This window comes from Tursiops truncatus, chromosome 6 (assembly GCF_011762595.2).
Source record: "Tursiops truncatus isolate mTurTru1 chromosome 6, mTurTru1.mat.Y, whole genome shotgun sequence".
NCBI classification, from domain to species: Eukaryota; Metazoa; Chordata; class Mammalia; order Artiodactyla; family Delphinidae; genus Tursiops; species Tursiops truncatus.
In genome coordinates this window covers 15,159,872-15,180,535 of record NC_047039.1, presented here as the reverse complement: position 1 = coordinate 15,180,535, position 20,664 = coordinate 15,159,872, and the positions used below count along the sequence as shown (strand labels likewise).

General features: G+C 43.0%; 1 long non-coding RNA gene and 1 pseudogene across 2 annotated transcripts in view; one reads left to right on the top strand and one right to left on the bottom strand.

The window, feature by feature from the left end:
- Window positions 1-4,852: 4,852 nt before the first annotated feature.
- Window positions 4,853-20,664, bottom strand: part of LOC141278940 (uncharacterized) — a 39,362-nt gene continuing 23,550 nt past the window's right edge. Inside the window, exon 3 of one of the 2 annotated variants that reach the window (XR_012332398.1) lies at window positions 4,853-4,971. This is a non-coding gene — a long non-coding RNA (uncharacterized lncRNA). Of the gene's footprint in view, window positions 4,972-17,463; window positions 17,512-20,664 lie in introns of those variants that run through there. The other variant, XR_012332397.1, reaches the window with a different exon arrangement.
- LOC101332547 (alpha/beta hydrolase domain-containing protein 17B pseudogene) lies at window positions 17,506-20,439 on the top strand (annotated as a pseudogene).

Sequence of the window (20,664 nt, the reverse complement as noted above, 5' to 3'; positions counted from 1 at the left end):
CCCGAGACTCCTAGCGGGGATCTGAGAATGGCCGAAGCAAGGCCTAAACGTGCCCTGCCTATTTCTTAGAGAAGGACATTTTGCTGTTAAATGACTGAAATGGATTGTGTTATCTGCCACTTTTGCAGAGTCTGTGTGCAAATTATACACCTGAGGCTCTAGGAAGTGGTCCCCAAGAGCTGGAAGCATTCAGTGTCCTAGGGTAGCCCCAGGCCAGGCCCTCAGGGAGCTATAAGGGAAACCAGGATCCTCCACTCCCCCTGGGCTTCAAGACTATAAAACTCGGTCAGACCCAGACCCAGCTTCCTTTGGAGAACTGAGGCTGGAACCACCCTGGGATTCTGCTCCTCTTTACTGAGGACCTGCTAAGGGGGAGGAACTGGAATGGGCTGCTGCTGCTTTTCAGGCAAAAGCCCCTTTAATTGCTGTAAGGAATCCAGGAGGGTAAAAGGACTGGAGGGGTTCCGACAGGGTTTCTCATTTCTCTGGGGGAAGACTCGCCTGCCTTCCCACCTGCCTGGAATCTACAGCTCTGAATAGTCTTTCAAAGAGCCTCCCTTTCCAGCGCTTTTCCCTCCTTCCCCGTCTCATTTTCCCTCCTCCTCCCTCTCTCCGCAGCCTCCTTACCCACCGCAGCACCTACACAGAGTCCTCTCTCAAACAGCATCTTTGAATCAAAAACTGAATGAGCCCCTCCTTGCCCTCCCCTCCTCTCCCTGCCCCAAAGTCTCTCTCCTGCTCTCCCCTCCACACACACATTTCCCTTCTGCCACCCCTTCACCACCATCCAACACAGCAGCTTCCGGAAGCTAGTAGAGTCGTTATCTTATTTTGCTCCCATATCTGGGGATCCCTGAATGCTGCGGGCCGCCAGGTGGGAGGAGGACCCCCGGAAAAAAGATGGGTCCTTGGAATGGGTCCTTCCTCAAAAGTGCCTTGCAACCAATCCATCTCTCTGCCACCGATTTTCCAGAGTGAGAGAGGAATTCCGCCCCCAGCTTTGTCAACATCCCTTCCATGTCCACCTAGTAGAGTGGCCCACCCAGCTGTACGCTTGGCCTGTCTTGTTTCCATGGAGCCCAGCTGGGCCTCCGTGTGGCTCCCATTCTCCCAAGCATCTTGGTGGAGTTGGCAGCAAGTGACAGGCTGGGGTGCTGGAGGACCCGGCTGCCAGGGGAACATCCATTTCTAGGAGGGGAAATCCCGTTGAGTGGGACCCCCTGCCCTGGGTTGCACCCCTCTGTTTGCAGGTGAAGCCAGGTCAACACAGGTCAGAGTTGTCTAGGAGGGTCATGGGCCGCTAAGGATGTGGGTGGAAGCAAGGGGGGGTGGCCCCACCCATTTTAGTGCTGGGGCTGGGGATGCTCCCAGATTAATTACAGGTGTATGAGCCTAAGGTCTTCTGAGCACTGGGACCTGGAGTTCTCTATCTCTCCCCACTCCCCTCCCTTCTCTATCTGACTCACCGGAGCTTTCTACAGTCCTGCCAGGCTCCCCAATCTCAGGAGCTGCAGCAAGGGACGGCTTTCCCTGGGCTTTGCCACGTCTTTCTATTACATTTACATTGTTTCTGCACCTCCCCCCCAGTGACCCTGCCTTTGCCCCTACCTAATTATGATGATAAGAACTGCAACAAAAATAAGCTAGTATCCCATGGCCGCTGAGCACGCACGTCCGGAGCCTGTGCTCCGCAACAGGAGAGGCCACAGCAGTGAGAGGCCCGTGTACCGCAAAAAAAAAAAAAAAAAAAAAAAAAAAAAGCTAGTATCTATTGAGTGTATCAAACTTATTAAACCTTATTAACTCTTCCAACCACGTGGAGTAAGAATTATCATCTGCATCTTCTGGTTGGAGGAATGGAGGCTTAGAAAAGTCAAGAAACTTGTCCCCACCATCACCCAGCTGGTGAGCGGCTCCCTAGAACTCGTGCCTCAGCCACTCCTGCCCACGAGGGCCAGCTTCGCAGTCTGGCTCCCTTTTGACAACTTCTCCCCAACCAGCCCTGTGTTCCATCCATCAGTCCTCCCAATCAGCAAGTGTCTACAAACCCCAGTCCGGGCCTGGGCCCCTGGAGGGGCTCAAAAGGCAGGAAAGCCATAGCCCCTGCCCTGGAGTTACTGAGGAGACAGGACAAAAACAGAGAAATTCACACACAACCCCTGGCTGACCCCTGCCAAGCCACTTCCCTTCTCTGAGCCTCGGTCTCCTTACCTGCAAAATGAGCGGGTTGCACCGGAAGGCTGCAAGTACGCAATCCTACTCATCTCTGATCACCTGAGTGCACCCCACTTAATTAGAAGGTGGGAACACTGAGGCCCAGGGATTAGGGCCATACCAGGAAAAAGCTGGAGCAAAGTCAGAAAAGAAAATCACAAGATTTGACCCTTAGAAGAAAATGGCTTTGTTATTAAGAATAGGACTAACACTCAAGAATGATCCCAGCGAGGGCCCAGAGCGGGTAGATGGGGGGGCGCGTCTACTGCTCCATCCTTTTGTATCTGACAAAGCCCGAGAGAGCGTCAGCCTGGTGTGGGTTTCCCCTTAGTTCTTGGGCGCTCAAGGAAAAGTAAGCCGGTTGCTTCTGATCCTTTCATTTCCAGGGTACCGCAGGGTGCCCGGAGAGCAGAGAGGCTCCAAATGAGGCATTTCTAAGCCTTTTTCTTAGGAGCAAGAAATGGTGTTTGAGTGTGGAGGAGTGACCGGGATGAGGCACCTCCAGGTTTGGAGATGAGGGGACTGACCCGAACTGGAGGCTGCCTTTCCTTCAGGGCATCTGGGTAGGAACACACGCAGCTCACAGCGTGGTTGCTTCCCCCGCCATCCTACAGCAGCGGTGGCAGAGCGAGATTCAAGCTCGTCTTTTCACTGCCGATCCAGCCCCGTCTTCAATACCAGGGCATGACGCTCAGACTGCAATTATGGCTCTACAGTCAGAAGTCCATCTTTGTTCCGCCTCTGAAAGAAGGTCCCTATAAATCACAGTATAGACAAGGTGAGGTAAGGACTGTGGTAGGCTGAACAATGGCTCCCCAAAGAGATCCCTGGAACCTACGCATGCTCCTTTATAGGGGACTAGGGACTGGCAGGTGTGATCAGTGAAGGACCTTGAGATGGGGAGATTAGCCTGCATTATCCAGGTGGCCCTAAATATCATCCCAAGGGTCCTTAAAGACAGAGGCAAGAAGGTAAAAGGGGAAGCAGGAGATACGAGGATGGGAGCAAGAGGGTGTGTGCGTGGGGGGGGAAGGGGTCAGGAGACGAACATGGGTAGCCTCCAGGAGCTCACCTGGAGGAAACATTCCAAAGCCTCCAGGACTCCTCCAGGTGAACATTTTGATTTTGGTCCAGTGAAACTGACTTCAGACTCCTGGTCTCCAGAACTCCAGTAGGAGAATCAATTTGGGTTGTTTTAAGTCACCAATATGTGGGCATTTGTTAGAGCAGCTACAGGAAGCTTATACAAATGCTATTTACCCACTGATGAGAATAAACTAAAGCATTTCAAATGTATGTCTTCAGATGTAAATAATTTATGATAATTCATTGTAAGCAGAAACCATGATGGCTTCTCTTGGCCGGTTCTTGGATATTTGGATTAAAAATCATTTTAAGTTAGTGGTTAAAGCCAAAACTATACCCTACCAGACTTGGCAAGGCCTAATTTTATATTGGTGATATGCAACTTTTGTTTACATATTTGAAAGTAAGTTTTAAAATCTCTCTATCAGACTTCTACTAATGCAGACTGCCCTCCCCTCAATGCATCTAGGAAGGAAGTATACTTTAGTATATAGGACACAAAGACTAATATACTAAGCAAGGAGGAGAGAATTAGCAAGTTAATTGCCCTTACTTATGTGTTCACTTCCATCCTGGTGAAGAATTATTTGTTCAGTTCTGTCTGGAATGGAGGTGTCTACTTAGAAATATGTATCTTTTGGGCAGTAATGTATCATATGCATGATATAACTAGCTGATAATTCTAGATGTTATAACAAGGCAAGCGCACAAACCGTTAGCTTTGGGACCAGACGTGTAACTAAAAAGAAAATTCATGGTTTGCTAATATTATTCTCCGAGAAGGAGGTAGCATGTGGATTTCAGCTTTTCAGTATGTCTTGGATGTGTTTGTGCTTTTGTGTAATTGTTATTCACAAAGATGATGTTTAGCACACATATTATCCGATTGGAATCATCACCGACTATACAAATTACTATCTGGAATAATGGCTGTGTTGATTGTAATCCTTTTGCTGATGAACATGGGCTTGAAAAAAAATACAAAAATCTAATCAGCACAGGCTAAGGTGCAAGTCATGCCGTAACAGGGAAGAAATTTTGTATCCTATTACAAGTTAATCAGTAAAGGAATGTTGCCTATAAGCTTACATTATGCATAATGGCCCGTCTCTGGGAACTCTGTCTCCCAGGTAATGAGCATTAAGCTAAAATACCTTTGTTTAGCTCACAGGAAACATCCTGACCAGACCCACCAGTGAATGACTACAAGAAAGAAGAAACTAGCACATTCCCACCAAAGTCTGCCTGGAACCAGGACTTTACCCCCTCCCCTTTTAGTATAGAAGAAGCCTGAATTCTAATTCGGAGAAGGTAGTTCTTTGCGACACTAGTCCCCCATCTTCTCCGTCTACTGGCTTTCCTAGTAAAGTCACTATTCCTTGCCTCAACAACTTGTCTCTCTGTTTATCATCCTATCCTGGGGTGCACAGCACGAGCTTGGATTCAGTAACGATGCTATCATGAGGTATTAACCCGCTTGCTTTCCAAAGCAGCTAGTAAGTGTTCACCGGTGCTCACTGAATAGTGAGTTAAGGACAGGGACAATCATTAGGTACTTAGAATGGTCTTTACCATTATTTCCTGGTGACAGGATTGCCAGCTTTGTGGAGGCACCATGGTGGGGCTCAAAGAAGTATCATCTGCTCTACCCTCCAGAACAACCGTAGCAACCTAAATATAAAACATGGAATATAAATCAACTACTTCTGTTCTAAGAATTCTGACATGGAATTGGAAGACAGTTGGAGACGTCACTGAAGAGTAGATGTGAGGCTTGAACCAGACCTTAAAAGAGAGAAAGAAATGATCAAATGAGAGGTAGACATGTGGGGTGTACCTGAGGCCTGCAGTTGGATCCTGCCATAAACAGCTTGCATGCTGTTGAAGTAAATTTGGGGTCCCATTAAATATCTTCTTTTTTTTTTATAAATTTATTTTTATTTATTTTTGGCTGCGTTGGGTCTTTGTTGCTGCACGCAGGCTTTCTCTAGTTGCGGTGAGCGGGGGCTACTCTTCGTTGCGGTGCGCAGGCTTCTCATGGTGGTGGCTTCTCTTGTTGCGGAGCACGGGCTCTAGGTGTGCAGGCTTCAGTAGTTGTGGCGCATGGGCTCAGTAGTTGTGGTGCACAGGCTCAGTTGCTCCGCGGCATGTGGGATCTTCCCGGACCAGGGCTCGAATCCCTGTCCACTGCATTGGCAGGCGGATTCTTAACCACTGCGCCACCAGGAAAGCCCTAAATATCTTCTTTATGTTATCCTCAGGTAAAGTATATATAAACACTGCCAGATACTTTTTTTAAAGGCCCAGCTGCTATTGCTTGTAGGTGGGCATTGATGTGCACACAGAATGCCCGGGTGTGGTGCTGAGTTGTCATCCCACAACTCCTGCTTTCCAAGGCAGAGAAGCACCACTACAGTGTGTTCTGTTACAGCCCAGACTGGTACTAACCTACAGGGGGTACATTTTAGGATTTGGTCTCTGTGTTTTGTTTGGGGTTTGTGGTAATTTGGGATGAGTGTACTCATGGACTGTTTTACATGATATGGTTCAGAACCTGTTGTCTGACCTATCCTGGTCAGTTTCAGCCCAGGATGTGACTTTTGTCTCCCCCTCTAGATTGTGGACCCCAGGACCACATCTCACTCTTCTGCTACATCCTCTTCCACACCTTGCCTGGTGCCAGGCCCAGAGGGATGCACCCTAAACCTGAATCAAATTGCAAAGCCAAACAGATGCCAGTGGAAGGATTTGGTGCGATTTAGTAGCAACCTATGAACTTGGGAAGCTAGAGAGTAAGGGAGAATGAGTCTTTCCTATTATTCAAATTGTCAGAGTTGCTTTCCTTCCATATTCTTGTGTTGAAATCACTGCTAGAAACCTTTCTTGTCTAAAACAGGTAAGTAACCACCTTCAAACAGCCAGGGGGTCTCTCTAAAGCTGCCAGGACCATATGTAGAGTTTTAATGGCAACAGGCCACTGATACCTTTTTCTTCCATTCCACCTGGGGAAAAATCCCCCAAGCCTACTTTACTCTGAGGCCAATGGACAGATATGCGAAGGTCCACCTGTCACTGTGGGCTGCTGGAGGGAGGATGTGGCTACTGAGTGTCTCAGAGCTGACTGCACGGAAGACAGCCCAGGCCTGGCTCTCTCATCACACATAGGAGCAGGACAGGTCTGCCCATCCAGCCTGAGCCTCCCTGTGTGGCATCGCCAAGCTGGGGGCTATTTCCTCCCTTGCAGACCTGGAAGCAGTGAGTCTGACAGTGACAGCAATCTGCCCTGACAATCAGGTATGAACACAGGTGGGAAGACCGAAACACCTGCCCCTTCCCATGAGTACTGGGGCAGACGTGCAGCAGTGACGCCCCTTCCAGAAGCAAGGACACCTTCTTACCCCTTTGGTGACATTTGCCTCTTGTAGAAGGGGCACTGCCCCGGGAAGGGCACATGCCTTAGATCATATAGTCGCAGGCAGTGGGGGACTCTTGGTCTGTGGCTCTAACCCACAGCTTTGCCCATTGGGCCACACCACCCCGCTGCTGCCTGTCACCTGTGCTATCATCAGCTCCAACTGCTCTATCTAGAAAGTGCTTCTCTCTCATTCTCGCTTTTCTTTTTTTGTTCCCTGGGTCTATTTGTTTTTGTTTGTTTCTTGTTTATTTTGTTCCAGGCACCCTTGTTGGGGAAGTAGACCAGGGAGGCCCCAGATACCTGGGCTGGGTGGACTGCTATCTCTGGTCGACACATCTGCCTGCAGGGCTCGCTCCTCCCTCACAGCTGGCAGCTGCCCACCGGGAGATGGCTGCGGCTTGGAATCTGCAGCGGCCCAGCTGAGGGCTGGCTCCCCGCCCCTGCAGGTGGTGGAGATGACGCCTCTGGAGTGCCAAGCCTCCCCCACATCACCCCAACACACGCAGGGCCCTACAGCCCATTTCTTCTCTCCTCCTGTGGTTTCTTCTTGCTGCTGTTTGGTCAAGAAGAGAGGAAAGACCCCGAGGCTGCACCCTGTTATTATGCGACAGTCATTTACATCCTCGAGCTCTAAGTCAGGGGTCAGGAATGAACCCAAAAGTAGGCATCGCTGGGGAGAACTGAGCACACCTGCTCTGGTTTGGGCAGGGCAGGCGGAGGTGGTCGTGGAGCCCAAGACCCTTCCCGTCCGCCTCCCGTGCCTCAGTTTCCCCATCTGAACCATCTTCTCCAAAACAACTTACTGCTCTCAGAGCAGAAAAATTGGAAGAACCTGAAATATTTAAAGAAAAAAATCACCCACAATTCTGCCATTAATATCTTGCTGTTTTCATCTATCTTTTTTATATAACTGAATCACCCTGCCTATGCAATGATGGAGCCTGTTTTTAAACAACAACCTTTCCATGATGAACAAGTCATACATGTTCATTATGGAACATTCAGAAAATTCAAACACAAAGAAGGAAAATGACTTTTTGTTGCTCCCTTGAGAAATAACGAACAGTAATGTTTTGATGTTGTCTTTCTGGTCTTTTTAATAAGCATGATATACCAAAAGGAAAAATAACGCACAGTATTCACACTTTCCATACTTTTGGGCCACTTTTCCTTTTTCCCTTAACTCAGCGTGAATAATTTTTATATTATTATATGTTCTTTTGCCTCATTTATGATGACAGAACATACAGATGTGCTGTATTTTATTTAACCAATCTCTATGGTTAGTCCTTTGGTTTGGTTCCAATTTTTCCCCATCAATAACTGGGCTAATTGTAGCTAAATGTTTCCCCCAGTTCTGTATTAACACCTCTGAATACCCCAGGCCTGGCACCCTCATAGATTATGGGGAGATCGTGCCTGATAACATGTCTGAAATTACTTTGAGAAATAGGTACATTGCTGCACATCTGTGAAGGGTTATTGTTTGTCAGTTAATTCAGGGAGTAGGTGGTGTTGGTGGAAATAGTGCATGTATTAAGCAAAGAATAATCATAGAATCAGACACTTAACATGGTACTTCCCGTGTGCCAGGTACTGTTCCAAGAGCTTCACATTATTTTTAACGTGCTTAATTCTTAAAACAACCCTGTGAGGTGAGTACTATTAATTGACCTACATTTAATTTTTTAATTTATTTTACTGAAGTATAGTTGATTTACAAGGCTGTGTTAATTTCTGCTGTACAGCAAAGCGATTCAGATATATAGAGATATATTCTTTTCCATTCTGGTTTATCACAGGATAAACAACTATTGAATATAATTCCCTGTGCTATACAATAGGACCTTGTTGTTTATCCATCCTATATATAATAGTTTGCATCTGCTAATCCCAAACTCCCACTCCATCCCTCCCCCACCCCACCCCCCCTTGGCAACCACAAGTCTGTTCTCTATGTCTGTGAGTCTGTTTCTGTTTCACAGATAAGTTCATTCGTGTCATATTTTAGATTCCACATATAAGTGATATCATATGATATTTGTCTTTCTCTTTCTGACTTACTTTACTTAGTATGATAATCTCTAGGTCCATCCAGGTTGCTGCAAATGGCATTATTTCATTCTTTTTATGGCTGAGTAGTATTCCATTGTATATATGTACCACATCTTCTTTATCCATTCCTCTGTCAGTGGACATTTAGGCTGTTTCCACATCTTGGCTATTGTGAACAGTGCTGCTATGAACATAGAGGTCCATGTATCTTTTTGAATTATAGTTTTGTCTGGATATATGCCCAGGAGTGGGGTTGTTGGATCATAGGGCAACTCTATTTTTAGGTTTTTGTAGAAACTCCATACTCTTCTCCACGGTGGCTGCATAAATTTACATTCCCACCAACAATGTAGGAAGATTCCTTTTTCTCCACACTCTCCCTAGCATTTGTTATTCGTATTTTTTCATGATGGCCATTCTGACCAGTGTGGGGTGGTCCCTCATTATAGTTTTAATTTTCAAAATCAAAATCTCTAATAATTAGAGATGTTAAGTATCTTTTCATGTGCCTGTTGGCCCTCTGTATGTCTTTGGAGAAATGTCTATTTAGGCTTTCTGCCCATTTTTCAATTGGGTTGTTTGTTTCTTTGTTGTTGAGTTGTATGAGCTTAATTAACTTGGCTTTTAGATGAGGAAATTGAGGCACAGAGGGGTTGAGTGTCTTGCCCAAGGTCACAGAACTAGGAAGTGGTGGAGCTGGGATTCTAAACCAGTCTGGCTTCCAAGTCTCTGCTTGTAACCCTCTGTTAAGAAGCCAGTCCCCCTGAGTGTGGGCAACTGGGAAATGGGGGGTAGTGGTAGGGTAGGTATGAACCATGATTTTAGTGCACCCATGGAATCCACGTGATGGTAATAGGCACCTGACCCAGCATACCTTAAGGGAGCTCATCAGCCTTCAGGCTCTGCCTCAAAGATCAGAGCACTTGGATAACAGCACAGAAGTGATTATTCAAAACGAGATGTTATCTTTTAAGGGACACTCTATATGTAGGAATAAAATGACGTGATGTGTTTTGTTTGCTTCGAAATAACGCTGGTTGGGGGCAGGGTGGGGGGGTGCATAATGAACAGATGGAGTGTAAGTAATGCAAAATCAGCTGTGAGTTGAATTTGTTGAAGCTGAGTGGTCTGACTGACTGGTGGGTCTATGGGGGCTCTCTCTTCTCTTGTATTTGCCGGAAGTTTGCCATGCTAAAACATTTTAAAAACATCTCAAGTCATTAGATAGTTCATGAATGATATTTGAGGGGATATTCCAACCCACAGTGTAAAGTCTTTCTTTCTTTCTTTCTCGCTTTCTTTCTTTCTTTCCCCCGGTATTGATCAGTTTGCAGAAACATCCTCAAAGCGTCCAGGTCTTCACTGAGAATGTATAGAATGAGAGTTAGAGGTTTGTTCATTCATTCAAGAACTATATCTTCATCTTGAGCACAGGGATGAGCTGTGAGGGATATGGCTGAGTTTGGGAGAAAATATACACAAAGGAAATGTTAACCACACAAGGGAAGCATTCAGCAAATGTCTCAAACCTTAGCAGAAGCTAAGGGGGTAAGGGAGGAGGGTGTGGGTTGTGTCCCCCTGCCCAGGGCTTAGAGTTCCTGAGGGAGGGACAGCTGAGCCCGGAGCCTGGAGAGCTCTCTTTTTCCTCACTCCCATCCTTCCCAGCTGAGTGCCCTAGGACTCAGGACTGTACAGGGGGTCAGCACTCTACATTTTGCAAAGGGAGATTTAACTTTTCAGCTGGCTGAACCAAAGCAAGAAAGCACCTCTCTTTCAACACCATCTCTTATCCTTATATGGTGGCAAACGTTCTGACAAATCTGGCTGCTGTGTATTTTTTCAGTGACTTAATTTGCCGGGAGGGCTAGCAGTGTATGGTATGTACGTAATCTACTCCAAAATGGAGTTTACATTATAAGAGATAGATTAATACAGAACAAAGCCCCCCAGAAGGTGAGGTGGGCCGGGCCTACGGACAATGAACTAGTGGAAGAAACATCTGTGTGCTCCGGAAGATCCTAGGTCTCTTAGGATCACATGCTCATCTTCTACCAATGAAAGCTCAATGAGGTTCCACCCTCCCCCACTCCCTCGTCCTGCCTTCTCCCTCCCTTGAAAGAGAGTGTTTAGTTTCCGAATTAACTCACTCTGGACTACGCCAGGATTTAGGGCAAAACAGAAAACTGAGATCCGGAGCTCTGTAATTAGGCCTCCTCGTGGATTTCAAGCAGGGCCGATCTGTGAATATGCCTGAATTTTCCGGTCTGGAGGCAGCAGGAGAGGGCTGATCAGACGGGGCTAGTAAGGCCCCCAGTTTTCCTGATCTGCCCCCGCTGTTGTGGCATATGACCACAGCTCAAGAGCTGGGTCACCGCAGCCTCCTGCCCACGCCTGCGCAGTTGGCCTGGGGTGCTGACAGCACTGCTCCGTAGGGGAGGGAAAGGGAAAGGTGAGCCGGGAGGAGGGCATGCCAGGAGTCAGGCTCTCTGTGGATTAGAGGAGCTGCCCGGAGGGCCCGTTGGAGGCAGAGCCCAAGGGTACTAGGCGCAGAGTAATTGGGGTCCTGCGGTCCCGAGTTAATTTCCATCTTTCACAGAGGGGCACACACGTTGGAATAGACAAGACAGAAATTTAAGCTGTCACTGCTCCCAACCAATCCTAAGAAGCAAGACTGAAAGGGGGCAAAAGCTCAATTTCTCAAAAGCTGTCTACCGGGGCAGAGACCTATGCCTGGAACAAGGCACCCCCCAAAGTGATGCAGCCTGGGGTTTCTTCACTGATGGGCAGGCACTCAGTTTTCCTGGGCACAGAAGTTTTCGTGGCACCCATAATTCCACTACCTGGATTCTTCCAGTTTTTACACGGAAAGGCCTTTTCCCCCCCTTATTCTTGGCTTTAAAGACTCCTCCCAAATTTCACCAGTCTGCTAGGAGTTTTTTTTTTTTTTTTTTGCAGTACGCGGGCCTCTCACTGTTGTGGCCTCTCCCGTTGAGGAGCACCGGCTCCGGACGTGCAGGCTCAGTGGCCGTGGCTCACGGGCCCAGCTGCTCCGCGGCATGTGGGATCTTCCCGGACCGGGGCACGAACCCATGTCCCCTGCATCGGCAGGCGGACTCTCAACCACTGCGCCACCAGGGAAGCCCTAGGAGTTCATTTTTACTGGTGAGATCTGTTCTCTTGCTTACGTGAAAAGGACCAAAACTATTTCCTGATGACAAGGCCAAATAGCTGTAGCTTGAGTCTGTTATCTCAAACCTGAATGTAACCTGAGGTGCATTCATTTTAAAAAAATGCCAAGTAAGGAATGAGGTTCTCCCAACTTACTGCACTGGTCAGATGCAACCTGGAGAATTATGTTAACTTCTGCATTTCACCTTTAAGAGAAATGTTGGCTATTTTATAATACTGCCAGAGGAGAGATCAAGAACTATGTCCCAAAAGGACTGTTCAGGAATGACAAGTCTGTGGAAGATAAAACTGAAGGGGACAGGAGAACCAGCTCCAAAGCAGTGAAGGCCAATGTTGGCTCAAAAAAGCAGAACCAGGGCAAAGGGTGGGGGAGGGATATGCTGGGAGACAGATTTTGACTTTATAGCAGCCAGAGCCTTCTAATAATTAGGCTATTTAAACATGGGAAGGGCTCAGGGAGGTAGTGAGTCAAGGCCTAGTCAGACAGTAGCCAAGCAGTGGCTGGACAGCCACTCCTAGGAGAAGTGCTACAGGGGGACTCCTGCACTGGGCAGGAAAGGAGCGCTAAGATTCTGTTATTTTATAACTCTATGAAATGTAGGTCCTATACATCATAAATTAGATTAGGGGATAGACTACAAAATTTCAGTGGCTTCTTAAAAACATTTAGAGTTTTGTTTATAGAAATGAAGAATGAATGAAAGTAAAAAAATGAAAACCATGGGTCATTTTTGTAGGCTCCTTTCAGCATTTTGATTTCATGTGTGTTTGTGTTCCTCTTAATTTCAGATCCTGTTTTCTTTCTTTGACTTCTACCTATATGTCCTTATATTCTCTCTATCTCTCCTTTTACACAGAAGATTTTCATTTATTCCATGGATGGTAGGTCTTTGGATCATATTGGAGGAATTTAAGGTCTGGTTATTTGGAAATGATTAGAGTAAAAAATCTATAATATCTTACCTAGCCTGGTGAGTGTTTCTTTGTACTTTTTCTCTCTTCTCCAACCACATCTTTTGGTCAAGACCACGTTTGTGTTTACGAAAAATCATTAGTGCTCATAATATTACAAGTAAAGGAAAAGAAAGTAGAATTGCCAGAAGGATTCCAGAGGAATACACATGCAAGTACAACCAAACTAATCTTGAAAAAAAAAAAAAGAAAAAGAAAAGAAAGAAATAATAAGGACTTTCCATAAAACTAGAATTGCATACACCATAATTACAATAATTGACATAATGCTGGGAAAATGACACTCATCGATTAAAACTGAAAAGTTCAGAAAGAGACTCAAATCAATATATAATGAAAGTCCCATTTAAAATCTGTAAGAAAAAAGGTGACTTTCATGAAATGATTAACTCTTTGGAAAAGAAGAGGGTCACCCCAAATTTCATAAATAAAACCATGGAAGACACCTGAAACATTGTAAATCAACTATACTTCAATAAAAAAATAATAAAAAAATAATAAAACCATGGAAGTACTGGGGAAAAGTATAGGTGAACATTTATATATTCTTTGGGGAAAAGACTCTTAAAAACAAAAAAACACCTAAGAAAGTACTTGAAATAAAAAATATTGATACATTTAATTTTAAAATGTCTGTGCCTCAAAACCACAATAAACCATATAGGCAAATAGCAAAACAAAAAGGAAAGTATTAACAACATACATGAATAAAAGTTAATGTCATAATATATAAAAAGCTCTTACTAATCAATAAGATTAGGAGCATTGTCTCAATGGAGGACAGAGCAAAGCATGAGAATATAAATCAACTCAGAAGAAACACAAGTGTCCAATGAACATGTGGCAATTGAATCTTGAACTGATGGCAAATTAAAGCTATGAGATGCTATTTTTTTTTTTTTTTTTGTCTATCCATTGGACAACATACTTTTGTTTAATGTAAACATTTAGCATTGACTTCAGTTTGGGAAACAAGACATTCTCATATACTGATGTGTGTGAATTGATGCAACCTTTTGGGCAGCATACTTGGCAATATATCTCAGAAACCTTGAAAATATTCAGTCCTCTTTGACAAAGGAAGTCCACTTAGAAGAATTTTTTTCTAAAGAAATCACTAGGGCTGTATGCTAAGGGTCAGCTGTAGGAATGTTTGTATTGAGCAGAAACTAGAACCAATCTAAATGTCTAATGGTCCAATAGTGACCATTTAATCAATGTTGATATGTCCTATGTAGCCATTAAAAATGTTGTAGAAGACAATAAGTGCTGGAGAGGGTGTGGAGAAAAGGGAACCCTCCTACACTGTTGGTGGGAATGTAAATTGGTGCAGCCACTATGGAGAATGGTATGGAGGTTCCTCAAAAAACTGAAACTAGAGTTGCCCTATGATCCAGCAATCCCAGTCCTGGGCATGTATCCTGACAAAACTATAATTCAAAAAGATACATGCACCCGTATGTTCATAGCGGCACTATTCACAATAGCCAAGATATGGAAACAGCCTAAATGTCCAACGACAGATGAATGGATAAAGAAGATGTGGTATATATATACACAAAGGAATACTACTCAGCCATAAAAAAGAATGAAATAATGCCATTCGCAGCAACATGGATGGACCTAGAGATTATCATACTAAGTGAAGTAAGTCAGAAAGAGAAAGACAAATATCATATGATATCAGTTATCTGCAGAATCTAAAATACAACACAAATGAATTTATCTATGAAACAGAAACACACAGATGTAGACAACAAACTTGTGGTGGTCAAGGGGGAGGCAGCTGGGGGAGGGATGGAGTGGGAGTTTGGGATTAGCAGATGCAAACTATTATATATAGGGTGGATAAACAACAAGGTCCTATTGTATAGCACGGGGAACTATATTCAATATACTATGATAAGTCATAATGGGAAATAATATGAAAAGAATGTATATATATATATGTATAACTGAATCACTTTGCTGTAGAGCAGAAATTAATACAACGTTGTAAATTAACTATACTTCAATAAAATTTTTAAAAAGTGCTGTGAAAGAACATGGAAAGATGTTCATAGTGTATGTTTCTGTATATTTCTGTTGCTGTTGTTGAAATAACTGTCATTTATTTATTTTGTTCAAGTTGGTTTGTTTTTTAAAAAATGGTGTACACTTTGAGTAAAAGAAGCGAGATTTAGTCTGGAAGCTTAAAGGACTGGAGCAGAATTGTGGCTGCAGGGTGCCTTGGGTCTCAAACCATCCTCCTGGATACAACCGCAAAGCACTCAGCCTCTGGCCTGGAGAACTTCTGGCCACACACTGTGTTTTGCAAGCTCTGTGTTGGTGTTACATTGTGCACCAGGGGTGGAAGAATGGACTAAGGGTGAAGTGGAGCAGCTGGCAGCCCTCTTGGGAACTCCTCCCTGTCAGGTGGCTTCTGTTCCATGTCCTCCAAGCCTGGAGCTGTGCAAGGCCCTGGACGGTTAATCAAGTCAAATCCAAGAGCTGTCTCACCCTCTGGCTTATAGTAAACATGCCTTCAGGCACAAGTGCCCAAGAGCTGGACAGTGATGCCGGAGCAGGCACTGGGGAGCCAGCATCTTTTAGGAGAGTCTCTTTGTTTTCCCCTCTCTTCCCCTTCCCTCCTCACCCCTCCCCTCTTCAGCCCTTTCCTCTTCTCCCTCGCTTCCCCCTTCCTTCCCATTCCCTTCTATATCCTCCTTTAGGGATAGGCCTGAGGCTAATACAATTTGGGAGAGGAGAACCTCTTTAAGAAAACAAGTACACAATTATGAAATCAAATTCAAGTACAGGACCTTGAAAGGGTTCTGTCTAAGTGAGAGGCCTGAACTTAAGCTTCATAGGCTTCATGGTAAATCCACCTTTAATCCTGAATCTGGTTTTTATTGTTTGCATGGACTTCCTTTTAGCTTGTATTATGTATGTTTTCCTAAACTACGTTAAATATTGTTTTACATTTTTTTTTTTTTTTTTAGCGGTACGCGGGCCCCTCACTGTCGTGGCCTCTCCCGTTGCGGAGCACAGGCTCCGGACGCGCAGGCTCAGCGGCCATGGCTCACGGGCCCAGCCGCTCTGCGGCATGTGGAATCTTCCCGGACTGGGGCACGAACCCGCGTCCCTTGCATCGGCAGGCGGACTCTCAACCACTGAGCCACCAGGGAAACCCTGTTTTACATATTTTTAAGCTTTATGTAAATACCATTTATGTAAATGGTATTCTCCATGAAATTTTTATACAGATTGTTTTTCTTACTCAACATTACATTTGGGAAATTTATCCATATTGATACGCATAACTTTAGTTTCTTTTAATTGCTATGTTCCATCACGTGACTCAGAATGTATCTACTCTCCTGCTGCAGTTTTTCAGTAAAAACAGCAGATTATAAAACAAAAGCAGGTTGTAAATGCGCGCGCGCGCGCACACACACACACACACACACACACACACACACACACACACTGCAGAGCAAGTAAATAAGTGTCATTTGTTGTAAGACTAGAATAGAACTAGGTCTATATGATATAGACAGCATTTCAATTCAGCAGGCAAAAATGGACTACTTAATAAATTGTATTGAGAGAATTGGCTATATGTAGACAAAATAAATAAAAGCAAATCTCTAACTTATATGATACACAAAATTATAATTTAGATGAATTAAAAACCTGAACCCTCAGAATACAAATTTTAAAGTATTAGGGAAAAAAGTATAGGAAATATCATTATGATCCCATGGAAAGGGGAACCCTAAATAAGTCATGGAAAGCAAAACTCATATAGTAAAAGACCGAACAATTTAAATTAAATTACTGAATAAATATCATCTAAGTTGTAAAAAAAAGGGACTATATAATAAAAAATACCCTAACATAGAAAATAAACTTATGGTTACCAAAGAGGAGAGGCAGGGGAGGGATAAATTAGGAGTTTGGGATTAAAATGTACATGCTACTGTATATAAAATAGATAACCAACAAGGGCCTACTGTACAGTGCAGGGAACTATATTCAATATCTTGTAATAACCTATAACAGAAAAGAATCTGGAAAAAATATATATGTATAATTGAATCATTTTGCTGTACGTCTGAAACTAACACAACATTGTAAATCAACTATATTTCAATAAAAGTTTTTAAAAAAAATACCAAAATTTTTTTAAAAAGACACCCCAAACAACATGAAAGACAAGCTGAAGACTGGGAGAAAAATTTGCAACTTATGTAAAAAAGAATGAAATAACAGATATATGTGGGGGAAAAAAAACAAGCACCCTTTAGAAAAATGAGCAAAGGATATGAATAGGCAATTCATAAAAGAGGAAAAACATGTAAGAAGACGCTCAAACACAGTTTTTATCAGGCAACTACTAATGAAAAAGTTGAAGAGATGCTGTTTTACACCTAATGTACTGACCACTTGGAAATGTCTGGTAGGTGAAGGGTCACTGAGACTGCTGGGAAGTGGGAACTTCTCGATTCCATTTTCATACTCCAAGATGATGCAGCCCCTTGAGAGGCAACGTGGGCATAACCTTGGATCCACAATTCCTTCTTGTAGGAATTTAGAATCTTGAAATATGGAAAAGACACATAAGACATTTACTGCAACATTGTTGGAGTTAGAGAAAAATTGTTAACAATCCTAAGTATCCACTGAAAGGAGAGGATAATAAGTAAAATACGGTATAGCCATACAATGGAATACTATTCAGCAGTTAAAACAAATTCACTTGATCAATATATTAACACGATTAGATTTCCAAAACACTGGTAAATCGCAAACTCATACTTATAGTATGATGCCTTTTATGTAAATGCAACACACAAATACATCAACATATTGTACGATTATAAGATTCTGGAAGGAAGCACACCAAACTCCCAAGAGTGGTTGGTCACTTGGACGGAAGGAAAGGTCAGGGATTTTTGAGAGGTGGTCAATGAGAAATTTAGTTTTATATATGATGCTCTAATTTTGTTTAAAAGGTGCATGCATTTATGTAGTTCTTGTTCAATTAAAATAATTTAAAAGATAAAAGATTAGAAGGATGTATGTTCACAGTGATAACTCTTGGAATGAAATTATAAATTTTACCTTGTTCTTTTTTCTTATCTGTGTTTCCTAAAATGTCCACAATGTTTGCCCATCACATTTGTAATAAGAAACCAATTATTGAGAGAAGCCACTCCCAATAGCGTCTGGGTTTTTGAGAAGATTCTCTGTTGGTTCGGTGAAAGGGAGAGAAGATGAATAATCTTTCATTTAGTGAGCTATGTTGCCTCTGCTGCTGTCCACCTTGTCCAGGGAAAATTGCTTCAAAATTAGCATTTTTGCCACCTGACCCAACTTACGCGCTGATGTGTGATGAAAGTGGAAGCCGCTGGACGTTACGCCTATCAGAACGAGCAGACTGGCAATATTCTTCTAGAGAAAAAGATGCTATTGAGTGTTTCACGACTAGAACCAGTAAAGGCAACAGAATTGCCTGCATGTTTGTGCGTTGCTCACCCAATGCCAAATACACTTCACTCTTTTCACACGGAAATGCTGTTGATCTTGGTCAGATGAGTGGCTTTTACGTAGGACTGGGATCACGGATTAATTGTAATATATTCTCATATGATTATTCTGGATATGGTGCAAGTTCTGGGAAACCAACAGAGAAGAACCTCTATGCAGACATAGAAGCTTCTTGGCTTGCTCTTAGGACAAGATATGGCATTCGCCCTGAAAATATGATTATATAAGGCCATATATATATATATATATATATATATATATATATGTGATTATATATGGCCATATATATATATGGCCAAAGTATAGGGACAGTACCATCTGTGGATCTTGCTGCTTGGTATGAGAGCTCTGCTGTTATTCTTCATTCTCCTTTGACCTCAGGAATGTCAGTCGCTTTTCCTGAAACCAAGAAGACCTACTGTTTTGATGCATTCCCAAACATCGACAAAATCTCTAAGATTACCTCTCCGGTATTAATAATTCATGGGACTGGAGATGAAGTCATTGACTTTTCACATGACCTCGCATTGTTTGAGCGTCGCCAAAGACCTGTGGAGCCTCTGTGGGTTGAAGGGGCAGGTCACAATGATGTGGAACTTTACGGACAGTATCTTGAAAGATTGAAACAGTTTGTGTCACAGGAACTGGTAAATTTGTAAAATATTCTGAAGATTTGCATACTGGGGTTTCTTTCTTGCTGAACTGCACTCTTTGGTAAATAACATAAAACCTGAAGGTTTTGTTTGCAAATCAGTCAGTTGCCTTCATAAATGTACAGGTAATGATTTGTTAACAGACTTAATGAAGGTTTTAATTACCAAACTAGAAACTGCAAATAACAGTATCACGCAGTCAGGCTGTGTAATTTATATTTTTTCTGTGACTTTTTTTTTAAACATCAAGATGAGTACTGTATGAAATTTTAATTCTATAAGATCAAATGCTATGAAAGTATTGCCAAATGCTTTTGCATATCAGAAACAAATTTATAAATTTTTTTTTTTTTTTTTTTTTGGTGGTACGCGGGCCTCTCACTGTTGTGGCCTCTCCTGTTGCGGAGCACAGGCTCCAGATGTGCAGGCTCAGCGGCCATGGCTCATGGGCCCAGCCGCTCCACGGCATGTGGGATCCTCCCGGACCGGGGCATGAACCCGTGTCCCCTGCATCGGCAGGCATACTCTCAACCACTGCGCCACCAGGGAAGCCCTATAAATATTTTTAAAACATCTCAATGTACTAAATCTTATCCTGGTATACAAATGTAATATTCTTTCAATAAAAAGCTGTATATCTAAAACAATTCAAGTGCTCAGAATAAACTGTGTGAAAACATGCAAGTTCACTAAAGATGACCTAAACCCTGTTGTACAGGGATAGAGATTTAAAGGTTATTTTATTGTAAAATACATTGAATTTTCTGTATTCCCTGGTTATCATACATTTTCTCCTTTAAAAAAAATGACGTAAGTCTTAATTTTTATGCCATTTGTTAATTTACCCACTAGTTACCTTGTAAATGAGAAGTCACAATAGCACTGAACTTTAACTAGTTTTGATTTAAAAGTTTGGTACTGTGAGGCAACAACTTAAAATTTTCATTTTAGTCATTTAAAAGGCATTTAGAGCTTCAAGAATAATTTTGTACCCAATGTTGTTTTAAATTCTGACTAATCTCGTAGAAATGCAATACTGTCACTATTAGAAATCCTGAAATTCTATTAGATGTTCTTTAAGACCACACACAGACTGGCTATTTGATCCCTTTTCACTTTGACTCTTTTTAAGAATAGGACCTGTTGTTTTGGATTACCACCTGAGAATTTCCTGGATTTACTCCTGGATGCAGGAGATAAGAAAACGTTTAATTCATAACTTTTATATTAACGAATGTAGTGCAAAAAATAAAGCTCACACAAAAACTAAGTTGCCTTTCCTTGAATGAATCCTGCTTGAATAAAACAATGAAAGAAAAATAAAATGAATGGTATGTAATCTAATTCGTAAATGAATGATTATTGAAATAATGCACACTGTGGATATATTTTAAGACCTTATGTAGTTTTAATTGTTCTGCTTGTTCTGTGGTTATGTCTAAGACTATAGTGTATGATTCTCTTCAAAGTATATCAAGTATTGTGAATGCTTTAGTTCAGATGTGTCAAATTAACAGTAAAACAATAATATGCCACTCAAAAAAAAAA